Consider the following 14,456-nt stretch of genomic DNA (forward strand, 5'->3'; position numbering starts at 1 on the left):
CTAAGAGCATTTACGATATCGCTTTCCTTATTTTTTTGCCTCGCTGTGTCTCCCTCAGTCTAGTTTACATAGCGGCAGCATAACGACCTGTAAACACTAGATGTTATTATATTACCACCTTATAAAGTTGCTGTTGCGAAAAAGGTCAGCAAACAGTTCCATATTTACACATGAAGAAGATACAGAGCAAATTCAGCATTCATTAAAGATGCACTATGTAAGAATTGACCACGTGTCAAATTCATACTCCAAACAAATGGGGGGCAGCTTATCACCGGAGTAACCGCTAACTGCTGCCAACTGTAGCTGCCATTAGCTAATTAACACAGCCAACATGCCTACGAGCTGATTCTGCCCAGACTGGGAGCTAAGACCAGGAGGGAATGTTGGTGGTGTGCACTCTCCGACTATCACCTCTTGAGGTTGACTTAGCACACTTAATGTTTGATGTTTTAATCTAAAACTTAGCGTTTCACCAGCTAGCTGCGAGCTTTGTCTGGCTACGGTTTGGGGGTGGACTGGTCGTGTACAGTGTGATTCTTTTTTTTTAAATTAAAATGGCTGCTTGAAACAAAACAGTATAGATGGTAGGCAGTAAAATCAAAACAATGAGCTAAAAGATGCCTTAAAGAGCTGTGGAGCTGAGGGGAACTGCACAATTCTCTGTAGGCTTTCACCATGGGCAACCCTTTTTACATAACACATATCTATTTCACTCATTGTTAATGTAAAATAAATCGACTAGTGCAGCTTTAATGAAAAGTGTTCAGGTATAAACAGAGACTTTGTTGCTGTAAGGATATTTTTTTTTCAGATATAATTTCTCAATCCTATGAGCTCACACAAACACAACGGCAGAGACACAAATCTCACAGATACTGTATGTCAAGCTTTCTGCACTGCTATATATATATACACTATATATATAAGTTGAACAAATTCTTTAACAGCTGCTGTAACCACAGACAAAGAGCCGGGTATGGATAATGACTTTCCATTACGATAACTCTACTGTAATTGCGATTATGTAAGCCCAGAAGCAGCATCAAGGAGAGGCAGTATTTCTACGAACATGAAGCACTCACTGTGCTTCCTACATCAGTGAAACAAGATGAATTGTCTTTGTTTTCTGGCACTTGAGTGCACATGCACGTGTCACAACAAGACACGTCCGTAGGAGTGATCGGACTGAGAGTGGGCCGACATCTGAGAGATGTGTGTGTGTGCCAGAGTGTGTGATTGGTTTTAGCCCACAAGCCTCGTGGATCACTTAATGGCCTCTCTCTCATCTTTTTTCTTTCTAGACAGCCTTGTACGGAAGTGCAGTACGCCCCCTCAACCACGTCCTCAGTGCCATCAAAATAAATGTTTGTCAGTGCCATCAAAAAATATCACAAACAACATTTATATTAGCATTTTCAGGCCCACTGCTGGCCATGCTGAAATAAAACCAGGATGGACTGCTGGTAGGAAATGGCCTGTCTCTCAATAAATCTATGTTACTTCCACCTTTTTACAGGCATGACCAAACATTATACAGGGAGTTTTAGGCACTTTAACAAAAGACCAATGCTGTTCTTGCTAATGCCAACACCTGTACTGTGTTAAAGCAGTGGGAAATGATGCCCATATCGATTGAAAATGACATGAAATTAATTTTGAACCATAGGGTCGCCAATATTTGGCTTAGGTTGGGCTTAGGATTTCAGATTTTTAAAAGAAAGAATCTTTTTAGAGGCCCCATATTGGAGAAACTGTAGATTTCCACATCTTTTCAGATTATAATGCAGGTGTAGGTGCTATATAAAAACTGTGTTGTGATGTCATAACTATACCACCTCAGTACACTTCCTGCTCAGGCCTGTAACAGCTGACCAATCAGAGCAGACTGGGCTTTTTTGGAAACTGACCATAAAGAGACAGGCACTAAAACAGATCACTCGCTCAGACAGAGGTGAATAGAGGTGCCGCAGCAGTGGTCAGTCAATGAAAAATCATGTGTTTTTTTGAACATTAAAGCAGGTAAGGATTTTCTGGTAGACACCCAAAATAAGAGCATGAACCTGAAAATGAGCATAATATGCGACCTTTAAAATTTAGTGCGGCCCTAACATAGAGTCATTCTATTGTTAGGCTCTGCTTTACATACGTATTTCACACTTTGTTCCGTTTTTTTGAATACTTACGCTGAATGATTAAGGCACAAATTAGGTTTCACACAGCTATCAACACATATGGGATAAAAAAATATATAACTGACAACAGCTCACCCCAATGATTTCAGTACCAGGTAACCGGCTGAAACTGGGTTCTAGCTCTGAAACAAACACAACAGATCAGTCTGGGAGTTGATCAGCCTGGTTCAGATATTACATTAGGGGGACGCAGTCAGAAGTTACTCATAAGCTAGTCTTAAATTTAGCATGCGACCATACATTCACATAATGTGTGTTGTGACTCGAGGACAAAACAGGTTTCCCACTGCCCCGATGACGGCACACAGCGTCAGTCTGTGTCTAAAAACAACAGAACACCAGGGGATTCGAGGGAATGCCATGTAAGTATTAACATACTGACTCTGAGGAGTAGCGTTGCGTGCGTGCGCACACACACACACACACACACACACAAACACACACACACACACACACATTTGTGAGTGACAACTTGGCATCAGTGCGCGGCATCACACTGTGAGCCTTCCTCTGTGTTGCAGCCTCAATCTGTTACCCACGACGTCAATGTGTGAAGTTTCCTGGCAAAGTAAATGGAGTCAGAATCGGGGATGCTCAGTGCGCTCTCTCAGGCGCACACACACAATGAACACAAATATAGACATGAGATACAGACGGATACACAGTGGAGTCAGTAGTAATAGCCATCATAGCTGTGAAAAAAAGGTGTCACCTAAAACTAAAGCTCCAAAGGAGGGGACAAACTAAAATAAAAAAGGATAATATTTAGCACTTTTGATAACCAAAGAGCGGATATTGGGCCACGAGCAGCAGTCTCACATCACCCCTACCGAGGTTTAAAAACCACAGGACATCCCAGTGAAATCCAACACTTTAGCACCATCTTTGAAGAAATGTTCACACTGAAAATGATTCATCCCACCAGAAAAGAAAACTACGACATTTTTTTTTTTTGGGGGGGGGGGGGGTAATTTCCTCTGTTTTATTTATTTATTTATTTACATTCTAATTTTAGCCCTTTCCTCTCACTTCAGAGCTGGATGATTCAAGACTTATGGTGGCACATCTCCATCCTGCGCGTGCTTTCATGCACACACACACACACACACACACACACACTGTACACTCGCCACACACCAGAGAGGGTTGTGGTGAGTCAGTCTGTGCATTGCACTGGCACAGAGCCCTCTTTCTTTTTCCTCTCTCTTCTCAGGCCACACGCACACATGCACACAATGATACAAACGCTGCGTCGTTTGCGTCATCCTCTATTTCCACGGCTCCTGCGCCGACACAGTCCGAGTCTCCTTTGCCTCCCAGCTCGCTGCATTATTTATCGTCTCGCTCTCAACGGAAAACTTCACAGCCTTGAACCTGGCTCTTGGAAGATGACCCCATGATGGAAAAAACAAAACGAAATCCAATGATATTAAAGTTTCACAACAACCTGTTGAGTCACGCAATATTAACCTTATGAGGGGAACACCAGGACTCAACTACAAGTCATACTATAAATCGACCCAGAGTCGTTTGAACAATTAAAAAACATATGTATCAACATGGCTGTGTCAAGTGTAAAGGTTGCCAAATAAGAATCAACAAAAGGCTGCCAGCTGTCTTACTTGACCTACTTACCCATTCTTGACAAGTAGGGGAAGAAATGCTATGGGTTGTTTTTGGTATTTCTTTAAACCAATCACAATCATAACCACAAAGACCAGCGATGCTGCCCCTGGCAAAAAAAAAAAAAAAAAAATGTCAGGGTGACCTTGTTTTGCATGTAGGGAGGCGAGCCCTGGCAATAACAGGGCTAAATCCCCACAGAAGAAAAGGTAAAAACTGTTAGCTTGTTTACATTTGTACAGATAGAGACCAGGTTACGGTGAGGGTTTTTAAGAGCTAAGATCTTTTTTTCCATTTCAAAGTGACACCATGGAGGACAAATGTTGGGCTTGGGTGGGTGATTTGTGACAGGATGCTGAGGGTTCCTTTATATTAGGCCATACATAGAGAGTGTTTGGTGATTATGTGCCAGATTCAATAAGAGTAACATGTTACCACACAGAGGATCTTCAGATGCGCCAACCGGATTTAACAATAGGAGAGGGTGCGTGTGTGTGTGTGTGTGTGTGTGTGTGTGTGTGTGTGTGCGTCGTGAGCAGCCTAATGTGAAAATTTTCCAGCTCGGTCCTGTGCCTGGAAATGAAGCAGCTCTATAAAGAGATTTTGCCTCTGCAGCCGTCAACAGCCATGTCTGTTCCTCTGTGAAGATGGATTGCAAAGTGATGTGGTGGTCTGGTCCACTGTGGAAATTTACCCGTGTTCCTCCTCTCCATTTCTCACACACAAACACACATGGCACACGACGGCAGGCAGAAACAAACACACACAAAACAAGCTGTTCTTCCCATAGTGAGAACACATAGGAAATTAATCATGATAAACTTTACACAGTGCACAGCTTATCAACCCGAGCTGAAACACAGACAGCACGCTTTCTGTGTTCAACCCAGTCTCTCACTTGCATGACAATCTATAATTCCTGCTCTCTTCATTTTTCTCCGTTCTGCAGAAATAATCAAGCCCTTCTTGGAAATGAATCACATTTGCAGGGACCTTTAGCAGAACAGGACTCGCAATTAGTGATTATGTGAAGTGAGTGTGTGGCAGTGGGCAGTGTTCCTTCCTTTAGAGAAGAAATGTAAAAAAAAAAACCTTCAGTGCTGGACTTAATTGTTCTGCCCTGAAATTAATGCAAATTCCATTGTCTTCCTCTGAAAAGAAAATGAAAAAAAAAACACCCAGTGTAAGCCTGACACGCGTTAATGGTTTCTTCACAGCTTTTGACAGAAATACTTTGAACTCGATGCCTCCCTGATGAACTAGCCGTGAAGATTCGTAGAAATTTACTGATTATTTAAGCTTGTTTCATTCCAGCCTCAAATTAAAAAAAGTCCCCCTTCTGATACTCTGATATTTTTTTATATCCAACTGCACTCAAGGAACAAACTTCTCTCCCCTGCTTGACCCACTTTCCTTTGACGTGCCTTATCTTTATCTAGTTCATGCGGTGGTTGCTGTTATTCTCAGAATGTCGGTCACCGGGTGTAAAAACGCTGAGAGATCGAAAGTGTTGATGGATCTCTCACTGAAGTGCTCTCTCTCAGAGTTTTCACCACTGAGAGGGAGATAATCATACACCTTTGTCAAAAATAAAACATGACCTCCAGCTGCATTCTGGTCTTATAAGGCTGCTCTCAGTTCACCAACTGGTATCTTTTTTTCTTCATCGACACTCTCGCTATGACTGCTGGACATTGGTGAAACAGGCAGCTCTTGGTAAAAGCCTGCTTAGAGTAGACTGTGCCATTTATCACAAAAAATGTAAGCTACGATGATAATTATTTTTTAAATCAACAAAGGATTAAATGATTGTGTATGTGAAAGGGAAGAGAAAGAGAGAAATACCACCCATTTCTGCTGCTCCACTCAGCTCTACGGAGCATTTTAGTGTCTTTCAGCTGTGAACAGTACATTTGCAGCCGTTTTCAGCAAAAAAAAACCTCTAAAAACAAACTGAGTGCTACGTGCCCAGCACCAAACACAAGACAGACACAGTTAGTATAGCTGCTGAACATAGAGGAGTATTAAGCAGCTGTCATACAGAGCTGGATATTTCATTCAAAATTTCATTCATCATTTCATGATGTACAAAGTATTACTAGGATGTGCCAGCACACTTCAGAAGACATCTCTGCAACACAGTACATGTATGACATCAACACTGTTGTTTCTTCACATTCTGTCTTACATTTTACATCCTGCTCCTTTAAAAATCTACAGCAGTAAAATGCAACATACATATTAATGTCATGAATTAAATTCTGATTAAATGATTACACTCAAAAAAACGTATCCACCGTTTTACAGCAGCTTCTGTCACAATGTCATAAGTCTTTCAGGCCCCTGTGCGTCACGAGAAGTTGTAATTACACGGCTTGGCCACTATGTCAAATTGGCTTCAAAGCAGCTGATACATATCATTCTCAAACTTGCTATAATGATTCAACATACTGCATACTCAAGGGTTCAATCTGAGTACTGTGGCAAAATATATGGGCTGTTAGAAATAGGATTTTGATGCCAATCTCTTAAATAATTGTTGCTTCCCAATTCTCATGTAAAGCTTCTTAATGCAGCAAGTTTAACCCTTCTAGACTCATAGGGGGAAAAACTGAGTTGCCAGGTGTCTTTCTGAAGGCAACTTGAAAGTGCAATGGCTTTGACCCACATTATGGAGTCTATATGTGGACATTCAGCTGTCTTCCTGATGACAGTGTAAACATTCATCCCTCAGATCTTACTTAACCTCAGTAAGTGCCTATGATACACTTGGCAGACCCAGTTTTAGGTTGCTTGCTGCACAAATAGAATTGAATTGAAAGAAAAAGAGAACAGAAACCATTTTTTACAAGTGAGAATTACTCAAATTCATAATGGTTTGGAATGGAAACATCAATTTAGGAAACTTGTTATGCTGACAGAGCTGGGCTCAGTCAATTGAAACCATTAAAATAAAACCATGTTCATTAAATACAATGCACTGAGAGACGGGCATAAGGGCGACAACACCGGTTACCATAAAATAAGCTTATCATTGTTACTGTACTGTAATCGAGTGCAGGTGTGTGTGTGTTTTTTCCAGTGTTTGACTTCCACCCATAACACCAGCTCAGCAAAACACGGCGTCCTGTTCCTGCAGCCACACAGATGGATGGAGAGAGAGAGAGACTAAAAGACAGATGACAATACGCCAGACTGACAGATTGACAGAATGAGTCAGTCGCTGGCAAAAACATGCAAACTACTGACTCAGATATTTCATACCACCTGGGACGTTTCTAACGCATAAACACAAGAGGAATCACATACACGTGCACAGAGTCACGCACGCACACGCAACAGGCAGAGAGAGGCAACCACACACTGCAGTGTGCAAAGTCATCAGTACTTGATTATAACTACAAAGTATCTTTAACAGTGTTGAAGACATTTGCTTTTTGAACAGTCCATAATTAGCCGGTCATTCCCATGGTGAGGCTAGCAGCTGTGGAGCAGTCCGCTAAGATTTAAAGCTGGGTATTATATTTTTTGTTACAACATACATATGATGTCTTGGCATCAAAACATGCATTATACCATAGTTTGGTCTTGGGTAACTTTGTTGATACATGCATGCTTGACCCAGTTTTCAAGGAGTTTGACTCACCAGATGCAGACTGTGGGTGTAAAGCCTGCCATTATGCAGCTAATTCAGTCGGCATTTTTATCCCTTTTGCTATCAACGAGTTACCGATCTGAAAATCCATGTCACCCTAGACTATGATCTCTGAGCATACAAGCTGAAAATGGCAAGTTACCCTCACCCTTATCTGCAAGCTAACAGAAACATTTTAAATGCCAGGGCCTCCTTTTGTACGCTCCACCGAAACTAGTAATCCAGTCTAGTATTTTGCACTGTATGGGCACTGTCACTGCCTCCTGGGCTTTGTGCCGCTCAATATGATTGTGAACGGTTTAAAGTAATACAAACAAGTCAGAGCATTTCTCATTGGTGCAACCAGACCTTTATCGATTGCTGACACAGTCCTGTGGGGATAGGTCTGGCTCTAAGACTAACTTTAAAGCAGCACCTCTATCGGTTATCAAGAATTCATAGAACAGCGGTTCCATTTGTGATATTTTTAAAGCTGCACCCATCAATACTATCAATAAATCAAATGCTTATTTGTAAAAGGTGTTGACTGGAGTAATCAAAGCTACTGTTAGTGATATACAGTATGTTGATAGATAAATAAATAATCATAAGTAGCTCTGTCTTCCAACTCTTCATTCAGCAGATCAGCAGATTTATTAGTCATTGTGTGCAGGCTTCTGCACAGACCTATTGTGTAAATTTGTGTCTATGAAGCTCCAAAAAGTTGAGTGGAGCCACAGATTCAAAAGGTCATGTCGTCATTTCCTGATTAGTTGTAGATTTGGAGATGGAGAAATGATCACGAGGAAACTTGCTATACATGAACTCAAAAAATAAAGCGCACAGCAGGCTGTAAAACCAGACTTTTAATACCGCTATGAGGTGCAGATGATCCGATCTGGAACAGAATACGCAGCACATTTCAAGCGTGTCTCTTTCCTACTCTGTTGTAAAGCAATTAGACAAACGGAAGGAGAGCAATCCAAACAGACAGGGACGGAGTGTGAAACACAGGGGGAGGTGGTCGAGCGCTGTGACGAGAGGAACAAAAACAACTCAGCAAACAGGAAGAGCTCCACCTGACCTGTTTTCTCTATTTTATGTGCTTCATCGCACTTTCCGTTCTTCCATTTTTTCCGGTCTTGCATTTGTACTGTTCTACTCCAGGGAATGTTCTTTCTGTAGAAATAAATCATTGGCACATACACAAACACATATGTTCCATGAAACACAACCACCAACCAAGTCCCTGATTATGAACCTTCAACATCAGCAGCATGTGGTTAACCGTAAAGCTGAAGTCTAATCTAAATATAAGTGCTGATGCCAAGCCCCCATTGTCTCAGTGAGGACATCTTGTACATTATATGTCCACTGCACAAACAATACAAACTGTGCTGTACAGAGCATTTTCTTTGTATGTTCAATATTAGCGCACTCCCATAAGGCTTCTGTATTTGTCTTCAAGGAAAATTCTTGCTCAGTTCCATTTTTACTGCTCTGTTGGGATTTCCAGAGGACTGTGACGCATTTGCCCAAAAAGGACAGGCCATTTTACAATGTAGTACAGTTACACAAGGACGTACTCTTTATTCCAAGGCTGAACGCAGATATTTGATTAAGGCCCTTGCTGATAAGCAACCAAATTATTTAGCCTTTATTGTTTTCTTGATTAAACAGTTCTTTCTTATTCAGGTTTCAAGGATTCGGCTGACATTCTAATCGGAAATGATTTACAACAAGGACTACAAGAGAATAAGCTTAATTTCCTACATCACCATGATAAGCCAACAAGGTTGGAGCCTATTATTAATTTGGTAAAATTGGTATTATTATCAAGCTGATATCTGCCTTTGTTAAACACAAGCATCAGTGGTGTCAACCTCCACTGATTTTTTTTTTCCATAACTGATCATGCATTAAAAACAATGTTTAAAGCTGCACCAATCAAGTTTGTTACATAAACAATTGGTCAAATGACAGTGTGTAATATGAAAGAGGTCATTCGTGATGACCAAAAAGTTCCCCACAACTCAAGTCTTTTAGCATCACTGTTTTGGTTGTATGGCTCGCAACTTTACTGTTTTGGATCACTAGCAAATCTCATCTTTTTCTGCCCCAGAAACATCTGTGAACAGCAGACAAACTAGCAACTAGCTGCACATGAACTATATCACATACGTAACTTATCTTCTATGTTACTAAAGTAGCTTAGTTTTCTTGACTCAAACCATGATCTTTTTCTAATCCTTACCCATTAGTTTTGTTGCCTAAACCTAACCAAGTAGTTTTGTTGCCTAAACCTAACCAAGTAGTTTTGTTAGCTAAACCTAACCAAGTAGTTTTGTTGCTTCACCCTAACTAAATAGTTTGGCTCGCTAAACCTAGACAAGTACTCTTGTTGCCTGAACATAACCAAGTAGTTTTGTTAGCTAAACCTAACCAAGTATTTTTGCTAGCTAAACCTAACCAAGTAATCCTGTTGCCTAAACCTAACCAAGTAGTTTGGTTAGCTAAACTTAAACAAGAAATTGAATTTGAACCTTACCAAGGGCCTTACCAAACCTAACCAAGTGGTTTCAATAATGAAAACCTAACCAGGTGCATAAGTCTAACCAACCAAAACCGTTTCACGTTGATCATGTTACAACGAAGGTACAGTCCAGGTCACCTGTAACTTGTACTCTCCAACTGTCATATGTTGTAGCCTTTATGTTCGTATATGTTGTTTAAAGAGTCATTGGCAATGGACCTATTTACTGATTTAGGTATGAGACTGCGTTTCAGCTGAAAGTTTATGGAACTATTTGCTAACAAGTTTGCTATGTCAACTTCAGTCCGAATTATGTGTTTAGGCTTTCTGCTGCCCCCAAGTTGTCAAAAATTGTATTCCATTTATTATATTAAGTCTTCATAAAATGTCTTTCTTCAGTATGAAGAGCTACTAGGAAGGATTTCATAGGTCTGGTTAGCACATACAGAAACAGTGTTGCATGATGCTCCTTTATTAGATATAGATGCATCTCAATCCAGATATGAATAACCTGGAATCCTTTTAATTCAAGAGTGTTGGATAATTGCAACCAGTAACTGTAATTGGTGACTTTGGCAAAAAGAATACATTTAATTTTTAAAAAACTGAAGTCAGTCAAGTCTTGGCAAAAGCAACAGCAACCAGGGCTATAGCACCAGACAGTATTTATGTAACGCTGAAGAAAATAACGACCAAAGGGATGGACAGATGGCTCTTTTTTTTTCTGTTTGATGCAGAGAAGCCAAGCACCACCTATACAAGTCCAACAGCACGACACGCTGTTTTGCCTGCAGGTAAAATGACACATACAGAAGAAATGTGGCTGTCTGTGAGTCTGACTGTAGAGCCACAGAGTGAGAGACCAAACAGATTATTGATTTACACTCAGCTGGTGTTATGGGTGGAAGTGAGTCACTGTGTGGGTGTCTAGGTGATGACTGACAACTTTTTAATTTACATACAAACACAACTGGACATGTGACCATACACACACACTCCATAGTATTTCATTTTCACTTGATGGCCACGATTTTGTTTTACGGATGAAAATGAGGTAACGTCGTTACATGAGCATGTTATTTTGGTTCCATTCAAATCTACTGTGCCTCAAGGAAAATGTTCAATACAAAAAAGGCCTCAAGAAAATCTAATCCTGACCAATTTCCCCTTCTCCACAATTTCAATGTCATTTTCTTGCTTTTGAAGGCCTAACGTCTTGTTATTGACTGTGAAGTTACATGAGGATTGGTATATTTTTGGCGCGATGACGGCAGGCGAAGCAGAGTCGTTTCGCAATCACTAGGATTTGTCATCCTATTAACAATTCAGATTACAAAAGCTGTTACTCACACTGTCCTAAAGACAAATCATGCCCAAACGGGTCTTTGCTTTCCCTTTTTGGTCCTGTGCCATTATACCGTACCTGTTTGAAATAAAATAGGCCAGCACACATACGCTTCCTTCAAGCCTCTCGGTTCAGTTCCACCTCCTTACACCCTAAACACCTCCACTATGCTCACTGTGCCTACACTTTGAGTGCACATCATCAAGTTTCCTACAACTCTTCCTGAGCATTTCTCCTGTTCATACTGGCTACAATTCCTGTTTAACCGTCACATGCATGCCCAGTCTATGTGAATGGGAATTGTCTGAATGGAGATTATTTCTAAAATGGTGCCAAAACACTTGTGTGGACGGAAATCGTTACCAAAAATAACGATGTACGTGTGGACCTGGCCTAAATTTGCTAAACGCCTGTGATTACAACATTGAGAACAGAATACAGGCAGTAAAATTCATCATGATTGGTCCATGGCTAACGTTGTCGTCATACAGCAAGATGTTTCTGGTTTGAGTGGAGCTTGTATGCATTCACAGCCAGACAGAATGGAAACTTTTTCAGGCTGTGGGTAGCAAGTCATCAGAAGTGTGATCATGTGCTCAGTATCTGAGCCAAACAGATAGGCAGAGAAAACTGAGCCAAAGACATAATTCTGCCAAACAGATTTTTAACTTCCCAACTATTTCCATCTGATAATGCTTCGGAAACATTCGTTTTGGCGGGTGCATAATGTGCATAAATTAGAGCCATTAAAATGTCCTAAGTATGATCGGAAAAAACTACAAAAACAATGCTGTGGATTCAGCTGCATTAATCAGGTTTTCTCAATGTATTTACCTCAAAGTGCAAAACAGCCTTTGCTAGCAAACGGGTAATACGCCCTGTGGCTCGCAGTGGGAACATACAACAATGAACTACCTTTTTTTAAGACCTTTGTCCCATCCACCTGTTCAGAGACCATTTAAAGCGTCACTCTGTTCTTTGCCAATGCATTCTGGGATAGGCACCAGCCCCTCAGAACCCTGCTGCAAAGGCTTACGTTAACAATTTATGAAATGACATGCTGGCAAGGTTTTGTTCCATTCAACAAACGCAACTCTAAAATTACACCCAGGAGACGGAGCTCGATTGAGCAGCACAGCGGACCTCAGGTACATGTTGAGGTGAAGATCTGAGTGTAGTTTCTGAGGACAAAGAAATGAATAGAAGATCTGAAAAGAACCGAAGACCAAGAGCTGTGTGAGGCTGATGACAGATTATCTAACCTCTCTCTCTACAAATGCTGACATGTTGACAAAGCCATTATGGACAATGTTTTAGACAACTGGCAGCCGCACACCATCTGTTGCGCACCATGGTATGGCGAGGCAGAGGGGTGATGTTGTGGTTCATGTGAGGAGACTTTGAGAAATCGAAATGGAAGGAAGACAAAACAGTTGAATGTGACTAAACACTTAGAATTCTTTATTAAATCAATCATTTCTGCATCGAGGTTTCACAATTTTTCTGTGAAAAATGATTATCCGCACCACAAACATGAGACATTCATTGACAAAAATGGCTGACATACAAGTGACACACATGCAGTGTTTGTGCAACGGTTGATTGGCTTTTTGCTTTTTATGTATCTCCACTTTAACAACAACGTGGCTGTCAGCTGGCCGGTCACATGGAACGGAAAGCACTTCCTTTGAGTTCCACCACAGAGGCTTCCAGCATTTATCCGAGGCAGCTGACCCAGTTGACCAGGTAGTTAGTGATGGTCGGAAGTACGGAGAGGAAGCAATGGCGATGACTTTGAAAGTCACAAAGCGGCTGCAAATTGAGCGCTGTATGCCGAAAAAAGAAAATATGACAAAGATGCAGTCATGCATGTAAAGCTTTGTATCTAAATACTGACTGAAAGATATTTCTTGGCCCTGTTTTTCCTTCGCATTCACACTTTCTTCTGAGCTTTCTTTGTGATCTCCTGTTGCCTCCTACAGTTCATTGTGAAGTGAAACTCTATATACTGCCCACGTGTGAATGAGAATGTGTTTCCGACATAGTATCACGGCAGTTCGTCAAATTGTCACCAAGTATAATCTACACGATCAGTGTTTATTGTGCTCTCAGCGCAACTATCTTATCTTATCCTTCCATCCCTCACATCCCCACTCAGATCACTAATAGGCGGGCCGCTGTCGGGATCTGGATCTATCCGGACCCCAATCCATAACTGATGATGAGAATTATTATTGACAGAGAATTTTAACCGGCGCAGCTTTCTAGTCTTTAGCGACCCAGAAAACTCAGACCAGTTGCATGCGTTGTAAATCACTCATGTGATGCTACTCAGCTGATCATATCAAATAGACAGTGTAAAGAGCTTTTATGAATGTACAGTATATCTTAAATGTATATATTGCCCATGGGCAGTTCAGTTTTATATAATATGTTATATGGCACTGAATCATTATGCAAGTTAGAAACTAATGTTCTCTACTAATGTTAACTGATGTTCTGGACCTTTGCTTAAGGAAGTTTTCTCTAACTGGACCTCTGTGAGTTTAATTTTTTTTTCTCTGGAACCTGCTGTTCAATCAAGTTTCATCTTTGATCAATAATGTTCTCTCATGGGATTCACTTCTGTTATGGTTAGGGGAAAGATCATGATTGGTCAGTTCATATTAAAACATCTTTGTCAAATACTGACAAAATGTAATCGTTAAGATTTGTGTACATTGACACGAACTGTTCATTTAAAAACTTGTGTTGACTGCCATGCAAAAAGTAGACAATTTGATCCCTTGTCCACAATCCTGTTGATTAAATGTAATCAGTATTTGACAAACTGCTGTGATACTGTGTTGGTGTTTCGCAGTGTGTTAGCTCTTTGATACCCCTCAGTGAATTTAAATCCTTGTTCAATCATATCCTCTCTGTTTGTACCTGTTTTAATTGATGTGTTTTTATATCTTGTTTCTTTCATGAACAGTATTTATGTCCTCTTGTAAATGTTCTTTCTCTTTACTTGACATGATTGTAAATGAGGGAAAACCAAGGGTTTTAAAAAAGGGAAATAAATAATAGATAAATACAGCCTCACAATTTCATTCTGTTTTAAGTACCGTAGAGCGAGAAGGCAGT

Source organism: Pagrus pagrus (assembly GCF_965226575.1).
Source record: "Pagrus pagrus genome assembly, chromosome: 21".
Taxonomy (NCBI): Eukaryota; Metazoa; Chordata; class Actinopteri; order Spariformes; family Sparidae; genus Pagrus; species Pagrus pagrus.